General features: G+C 42.3%; 1 pseudogene; it reads left to right on the plus strand.

Annotated features, from left to right (window-relative positions):
• Window positions 1-8,459, plus strand: part of LOC133119049 (protein NLRC3-like) — a 41,090-nt pseudogene extending 32,631 nt beyond the window's left edge.
• The last annotated feature ends 963 nt before the right edge of the window (window positions 8,460-9,422 follow it).

The following is a 9,422-nucleotide window of genomic DNA, read 5'->3' on the forward strand; positions in this document are numbered from 1 at the left end:
GTTTCTGGAAGTAAATAAATGGATGACCGTCCTTGTATTGTTCAAGTCCGTCTCCATCTGATTATTGTTGTAGCTTATAGTTTAACGGGAATAAAACTCAGGTAATACACAACAACTACAGTGGAGGGGAAGAATTTGATGCGAACTTTTTTTGACGAGTGATGGCTATAAGCTGTCTACAGTTGTATTTTTAGAAAATGAACAAAGCTTACAGTAAACTTCTCAGAGCCAGCTATCATTTTAAACAATGTCGTCATGGTTACTGTCACTCTTAGGCCACAAATCAATGGGGAAGAACGTAATTTTGAATTGAATGTGGTTTTTCATTTAGCTAAGTGAATATATCAAAATGAATGGCCAGAATACTAAATTTACTAAATCATCATATTTAAATTACTTGGTTAGTTGATTAGGCAATTTACACCCACTAGCTGTGTCAATATCCACGATATACCACAGGTTTGAGTTCCATAACACTTTTATATGACAATTACCAGATTTATCTTTAAAAATGTTCACAAAAGAAAGACAAGACAAACTTTATATGAATGTATTTTTAATGGAACTATGTTTCATGTTAAATGTATTCTTCCTGAACAGTAGTTTATTGGTTGCAAAGCAACGGCATTGCTAACGCTATTGCAAAAATGTATCCCCACTGCACTATCGTTAGGTAGCTTGCTAGTTACACCTGATGACACTGACACAAGTTATTTGTGTAAACGTTTATCTGGACACATTCAGATAATGTGCAGTTATTGAAATAATTCATAGCGTCATCATGAGTCATTTGCTTCAGCAGGATTTGGTGGTCTTGCCGACATTTTGATGCGATGATGTTGCCTATTCCTACTCCTTTTCAAATCCCTGAGAAGGTGAAAGGACACTTTAAAATCACTCATTTTGTTTTACTTTGGGAGGGTACTAGCGGCGCGATGATAACATTAAGTTAATTTAGGTTACACAGTAAATAACGGTGATCTAAACGCAGAGTAATATTAAAGATTTGTAAACATTGTGGATATTGGCATGGCTTTAACGCAAATTGACCAATAGAGACAATGGACCGGACCTATCCCTTATATAAAAGGTTACAAGACAAAAATAACTGTTAAAAAAATGTGTATATGTTTGTAGACCGAAGAACGTATCTCGGGGGATAAAGTGCATCACAGTGATCATATAAACACTGTTTCTTGTGTTTGCAGATGTTTGCTAATCAGATTCATCATAGAGAAAATGTTTGGTAATGAAATACTTGCAGTAGGTTCCAAACCTTAATCTTTTGTTGGTTAATGAAGCTAAATAATTGCCTTAGAATTTGGTGGATTAATTTATTAAATAATTTCATAATAATTTATGAATGTAATTTACACAACCCTCTCCCTGTTTTTTGTATGTAGCACTCAGGGATGCATAGGCACATAGGAAATTACATATGTATGAACTGCCAAGGTGAACATTATTACAATCACCAGTGAATTTTAATGTTTGTTTGTGTGTCCATGTGTATGTGGTTTCTCCACAGGCTGGGTTGGTGTAATCTCACAGAGGGCTGCGGTGATGTTCTGGCCTCAGTCTTGCGTTCTCCTCACTCAGAGCTGAGTGATCTGGAGCTGAGAGACAATGAGCTGCAGGATTCAGGAGTGAGAGTGCTCTCTGCTGGACTGGAGGACCCACACTGTAAACTGCAGAGACTGGGGTGAGTACAAACACAAATTCTTCAATCGGGGTTGGAAATGTACAATTTTTTAAAGGGGCAATAAAAGCGAAATGCAGGGGCGTTTTCAAAATAAATGTGTGAAATTCACATCGTAGCATTTCAGCTTTAAAAAAAAAACAGTTGTAGTGACCAACTAGTATCATGTGCAATTGGCATCAATATAAGTTAAAACTACAGGCAGAGGAGTAGGCTATAATATAAAATAATATAGTAAAATAACGATATTCTATATTAATAATTATGGCTGTGTTCGTCACGGAAGTTATGTATTCTGTGATTTCTGCGAAACATCACATTACATTTTATTCAGCAGACACTTTTATCGAAAGCGACGTACAAAACAAAGTGCAAATCAAGGTCATGGAACAAACAACAGAACAGGTCCGATAAGGCAATGAACATAAGTCAAGTACCCAAGGTAGATAGGCCAGCTCTGTAAGTAATAAGGTCAGGAACTACAGTACTGAGACAAATACACATGTGAAAGTCCTAGATTAAAGTAGGTAATACAACACGTGCCAAAGTCTGAGACTGGTGAAGAGAAGTGCGAATAGATTGGCAGACTCCCGCAGAGGAGTCAAGGTACAGTGTGAAGAGGTGAGTCTGTGGTAGAAAATGGGCAGTGAGTGAGCAGTTCTTATAGCAATGGGGAGGTCGTTTCACCACTGGGGAGCTAGAGCAGAGAAGCTCTGCAGTCGGGACGAGAGCCATTCACTCAGCTGGCAGGATGAGCAAGTCGGGCTGGCATTTGGACATTCCTCGGCTGTGACCCAATCGGTGCTCTTGCCTACTTGCACTGATTCGGAGGTGGTCCATGTTTTTGGCATCACTTACAAAGAATGGAACTTCAGCAAGGTTCCTCTGCTGAAAAAGGCACATGTACAGGCCTGTCTGAAGTTTGCCAAAGAACACCTGGATGATCCAGAGGAGGCTTGGAAGAAGGTGATGTGGTCAGATGAGATCAAAATAGAGCTATTTGGCATCAACTTGACTCGCCATGTTTGGAGGAAGAGAATTGCTGAGTACAACCCCAAGAACACCATCCCCACTGTGAAGCATGGAGGTAGAAACCTTATGCTTTGGGGGTGTTTCTCAGCTAAGGGGACAGGATGACTTCACCGTATCGAGGGGAGGATGAATGGGGCCATGTACCAGGAAATTTTGGGCGACAACCTCCTTCCCTCAGTGAGAGCACTGAAAATGGGTCGTGGATGGGTCTTCCAACATGACAATGACCCAAAACATATGGCCAAGGCAACAAAGGAGTGGCTCAAAAAGAAGCATATTAAGGTCCTGGAGTGGCCTAGCCAGTCTCCAGACCTAAATCTCATCGAAAATCTGTGGAGGGACCTGAACTGTTATTCGGTGATCTGTTTTATGACTCCCAGCATTTTTGCCTTATATTGCCTCTGTGCTTTCCGTAGTCGGTTTCCTGCTCCATTCACTCATTTGTTTGTTTCACCTGTGCTCCATTTGTTGTCTCTGCCTCCCACTCCTTATATGTACTTCCTTCCTGTCTCTTGTCATTTATTTCACCTGTTCCTTATCTGTTCCCGAGTTCACACACCTGATTCTTGTTTCTACTTGTTAGACTGGTATATGTGCAGCAGATGTTTCGCTTGCTCAACACTAGTTCACCATACCCTGTATTCTGAGTCTGTCCCTGTATTTTCCTGTCCCGGTTCTAGCCTCCTGTACCCCGTGCCTTCACCCCTGTAATTCCGTCTGGTCTGCTCTGATTTTGGATTTCCTGTTTTTGATCTCTGCCTGGCTTTGGACTTTGTGTTTTTGGATTAAAAAAGAAATAGATATTTTGTGCCTTTGTCTGTGTGGACTGCCTTCCTGTTCTTGAACTCTGCCTGTTATCCGACCACTCTTCTGTGTGCCCTTTATGTACCCGTCTGCCTGGATTTTTGACCATTACCTGTTTCTGGATTGTGTTTTGGATCTGCCCGCTGTTCATTAAAGCCTGCCTGTTTTCACCTTCTCCCCGAGTCTGCTCTTGGTTCCTCTGTCCCACATTCCTGACAGCCACTTTATTTTATCTGTGCCTTTTATAACGGCTCCGGCTACAGTAGCCTAAACAAAGATTTTTATTCCTCATTATTACTCAACTACAATCATGTGGCAAGTTAGCTTACAAAGTTGTACATTGACCTATTTCTATGACTTTTTAGCAATTTTGGATAATTATTCCTTTCAGAAGCACATCTTCAACTGAAAGTGTGTGCTAACTGTGTGGCAGTGATGAATAAAATGTTGAGAATTCAGTGGCATCCTCTTGTGTTTCTAACCGGACATGTTGCAGTGGGGCAGCATGTCTAACCACTTTTAAGAGATAGTGGTGATCTCCTGAAGCCACTACAAGAGTTTTTATATAAACATCCACAGGACAATATGGCTTTAAAACAGAGAAAATGATCATGAAAAAATCAAACAGAATATAAGAAATGACAGATTCCATAGTTAGGGCACTATAGATGCTTATTGAATCAATCATATCATATTATTCATATCTGAATAATAACTATATAAATGTTTTGCTTCTCTTATTTCTGCTTAACTTCAGCTGTAACATTGCCATGCTCCACCTCGTGGCCAATAATATGTTGGCCTGTCTCCCGTTGTACAAGATGCGGCTTAAGACGATTTCACACTCCCACACTTTGAATCCATGATTTGTATGATGATCTGGGACTTAAGTTTAGTAAAATGTAGCTCTTATTTGGCTATATTCTAAGCAGTGTTAAATTGTATTATCATTTCTGACTCCTCACTGCTTCGGTTTTCCACTGCCTGGCGTTGAAACGCTGCGGGGAGGGGGGCTCCTCTGCCAGCCACGCACCTGTCATGCCCAGGACGTGTTTCTTGGAGACATTGTGCTTTTTTAACGTTTCAGTTTGGAACGTCGATGCTCCGACAGCAAAAGCTCTGTTTCCAGCCATGCTTTGGCCGCACTCTTTGCAATAAATGCAACGCATAATGTTGGCCGTTTTATCATATCTGAGTCACGGAAATTGGACAGGCCATTCTTTGCGAAAGGCAGAGTATATTTTGGCCTTTTTGTATGTGGTCTGCTCTGGCTCTGGCTCGGAGTCAGATGAAGATGTTGGGTCAGGATTAGGCATCTTTCCGCGGACAGGAGAGACAGGCGGTGCAGCGGTTACCTCCGCCGATGATGTACATACATACATACAGTGCATCCGGAAAGTATTCACAGCGCTTCACTTTTCCCAGATTGTGTTATGTAACGTATTGACAACATTAAATAATTATGAATCACATGTACATAAGTATTCACAGCCATGAAGCTCAAAATTGAGCTCAGATGCATCCTGTTTCCACTGATCAACCTTGAGATGTTTCTACAGCTTAATTGGAGTCCACTTGTAGTAAATTCAGTTTACTGGACATGATTTGGAAAGGCACACACCTGTCTATATAAGGTCCCACAGTTTTGTCTCAGGATTGTCTCAAGGCACAAATCTGGGGAAGGGTACAGAAGAATTTCTGCTGCTTTGAAGGTCCCAATGAGCACAGTGGCCTCCATCATCCGTAAATGGAAGAAGTTTGGAATCACCAGGACTCTTCCTAGAGCTGGCCGCCTGTCTAAACTGAGCAATCGGGGGAGAAGGGCCTTAGTCTGGGAGGTGACCAAGAACCCGATGGTCACTCTGTCAGAGCTCCAGCATCCCTCTGTGGAGAGAGGAGAACCTTCCAGAAGGACAATCATCTCTGCAGCAATCCACCAATCAGGCCTGTATGGTAGAGTGGCCAGACAGAAGCCACTCCTTAGTAAATGGCACATGGCAGCCCGCCTGGAGTTTGCCAAAAGGCACCTGAAGGACTCTCAGACCATGAGAAACAAAATTCTCTGGTCTGATGAGACAAAGATTGAACTCTTTGGCGTGAATACCAGGCGTCATGTTTGGAGGAAACCAGGCACCGCTCAACACCTGGCCAATACCATCCCTACAGTGAAGCATGGTGGTGGCAGCATCATGCTGTGGGGATGTTTTTCAGCGGCAGGAACTGGGAGACTAGTCAGGATTGAGGGAAAGATGAATGCAGCAATGTACAGAGACATCCTCGATGAAAACCTGCTCCAGAGTGCTCTTGACCTCAGACTGGGGCGACGGTTCATCTTTCAGCAGGACAACGACCCTAAGCACACAGCCAAGATATCAAAGGAGTGGCTTCAGGACAACTCTGTGAATGTTCTTGAGAGGCCCAGCCAGAGCCCAGACTTGAATCCGATTGAACATCTCTGGAGAGATCTGAAAATGGCTGTGCACCGACGCTCCCCATCCAACCTGATGGAGCTTGAGAGGTGCTGCAAAGAGGAATGGGCGAAACTGCCCAAAGATAGGTGTGCCAAGCTTGTGGCATCATATTCAAAAAGACTTGAGGCTGTAATTTCTGCCAAAGGTGCATCAACAAAGTATTGAGCAAAAGATGTGAATACTTATGTACATGTGATTTCTTAGTTTTTTATTTTTAATAAATTAATAAAACTTCTTTCATGTTGTCATTATGGGGTGTTGTGTGTAGAATTTTGAGGAAAAAAATGAATTTATTCCATTTTAGAATAAGGCTGTGGAAAAAGTGAAGCGCTGTGAATACTTTCCGGATGCACTGTATATAAGAATATATATATATAACTTCTGCGCAGTACTGTATGTGTGTGTGTGTGTGTGTGTGTTTGCATGTGTAGGAGTATGTGTATGTTAGTGTGTATATGTGTAGGGGGTCTGTGTATGTTAGTGGATATGCATATGTGTGTAGTAGATTTTGTGTTTGTGTGTGTGAATGTGTGCGCATTTGTGTTTGTGTATACGGGGTATGTGCATTTGTGTGTGTGTGTGTATGTATGTACAGGGTATGTGCATTTCTGTGTGTGTTGGTGTCTCTTCACACGGACTGGGAAGAGTCAGTCTGACATGGATTACTAAATATATAAACCTAATAGTTTAATTTATACATAGTCAGATTAGAGTTATTGTTCCATTTCATTGAGCTTTGTAAAATACTTTGTTTATTCAAGTAGAGAGTTATCATTGCCATGTTTTCTTCGTTCTTTCTGAACAAATTTGTTTCATGGCAGTACAAGATTTAATTGTATGTGATGTTGGCATCTTTAAACTGGTAAATTTAACAAAATGCTCAAGAATAAAGGCATGTATTAGGGATTAATTTAATGCATTAAATGCACCAGAAGCCTCCAAATTGCATCAGAAAAAAACCTTTTTCTTTTTGGCCTACTACTTTTGGGGAACACTGTCAATGTTTTACAGCTCTGTTCGTTTATGTGAATGTGGTGTAAGGTGTGTGACACACACAGCTCTGTTAGTTTATGTGAATGTGCTGTAAGGTGTGTGTTCTTCTCTCTGCATGCTGTCAGGCTGTAGGTTCACACAGAGAGGCTGTGATTCTCTGGCTTCAGCTCTGTGTTCAAACTCCTCACACCTGAAAGAGCTGGACCTGAGATACAATCACCCAGGAGACTCTGGAGTGAGAGCGCTGTCTGCTGCTAAACTGGACACACTCACACTCCTGTAAGTGCACACACACACACACTCACACTGCTGTAAGTACACACACACACACACACACACTCACACTGCTGTACGTACACACACACTCACACTGCTGTCAGTACACACACACACACACACTCACACTGCTGTACGTAAACTCACACACGTACACACACACACACACACACACATACACATACTCACTCACACACACACTCACACACACACTCACACTGCTGTACGTACACACACACTCACACTGCTGTAAGTACACACACATGCACACACACACTGCTGTAAGTACACACACACGCGCACACACACACACTCACAGTGCTGTAAGTACACACACACACAGAAACACACACACTTACTCTGTTCTGTGTTTCTTACAGTGTGGAACATGCAGGAGAGAACAGGATCAAACCAGGACCCAGGAAATGTGAGTCTTTTTTGATGCAGAACACTTTCCATAGATACGCACTGTACTGTGTGTGTGTGTGTGTGTGAGTGTGAGACTTTGCCAAAAAATCTCTCACTCACATATTGAGGTGAATATGAATAATAATTAATGTCATTAATGTCTCTGGTGTGCAGACGGCTGTCAGCTCACACTGGATCCAAACACAGCGCACAGAGAGCTGTCTCTGTCTGAGGGGAACAGGAAGGTGACACGCACACCGGGGAGAAAGGAGCCATATCCTGATCATCCAGAGAGATTTGAGTCTGAGGGCCAGGTTCTGTGCAGAGAGAGTGTGTGTGAGCGCTGTTACTGGGAGGCTGAGTTCAGTCTGTCTGAGTGGGGAGTGGTTGATATAGCAGTGACATATAAAGGAATCGGCAGGAAAGGACAGGATGCTGACTGTGTGTTTGGATGGAATAAAAACTCCTGGAGTCTGAGGTGCGATAAACACAGTTACTCTGTCCGTCACAATAAGAACCCCACAGACCTACCTGTCTGCCCCTCCCCCTACCACAGAGCAGGAGTGTGTGATGATGGTGCTGGTGCAGGAGTGTGTGTGTACAGGGTAGGAGTGTGTGTGGACCGTCCGGCTGGCACTCTGTCCTTCTACAGCGTCTCTGACACTGACACACTGACCCTCCTGCACACATTCCACACACACTTCACTCAACACACACCCCTCTGTGCTGGGTTTAATCTGTGGGAGGGCTCAGTGTCCCTCTGCCAACTGGAGTAGAGACACACACATAACACACTCACACACAAACACACACACACCCCTCCACCCCGCACATACATACACACTCACACACACAAACACACACATACACCCCTCCACCTCCCCCCCACACACACACACATCCCCCCCCCCACACACATACACACGCACAAACACACACAGAACACACACTCACACACCCAAAACACACACACCCCCCTCCACCCCCCCCCCCCCAACACACATAACACACACACACACTCCTACACACATGACACACACACACACACACACACACACACAATCTACTCAGAGAACACATATCCATGGAACTAATTTCACACCTGTACCAAAGCTCACACGTGGCGAACATTTGGGGTTCATAAAATCATTCAATTTGCCTGTGGACTAACCCCCTAACCCCACCCTAACCTACACATTGGCAAAACAGTATAAGGTAAAACATTATAACTGCTTGGACTAATAATAATAATAATAATAATAATAATAATAATAATGAATAATTAATTAAAAAATCCTGGATAATCTGTGCTGATGTGTAGCGTTATTGAATTTGTACTGCTATGGGTTTGTTGAAACCAGACGGTTTGCTTTTGTCAGTAAAAGTTAAGCTTCAACATGCTGACCATAAGTTTTATTTTACATACAAGATGCTTTGAAAGAAAATAATTTGACTTTTAAATGAGTGTGATTGATTGGTAAACACATTTTTGCATGTTTCACATTTGAGACAGTAGGAGTAGGAGTTTCAGTAAATGTCTTTGTTTTAAAAATAGTGACCACTATTTATATATTATATATCCACTATGCTGAATTCAGAAAAAAATGCAGCAAAAAAATGAAGTAAAATGGGGAAATATTAAAAATGAAAACTTATTTGTATTCGAGGTTGAGAGAGAGTTGAGAGTTCACCCAAAAAACATGTTTCCCAATGATTTATTGGCACCCCCTGGTATAAAA

This window comes from Conger conger, chromosome 19 (assembly GCF_963514075.1).
Source record: "Conger conger chromosome 19, fConCon1.1, whole genome shotgun sequence".
Classification (NCBI taxonomy): domain Eukaryota; kingdom Metazoa; phylum Chordata; class Actinopteri; order Anguilliformes; family Congridae; genus Conger; species Conger conger.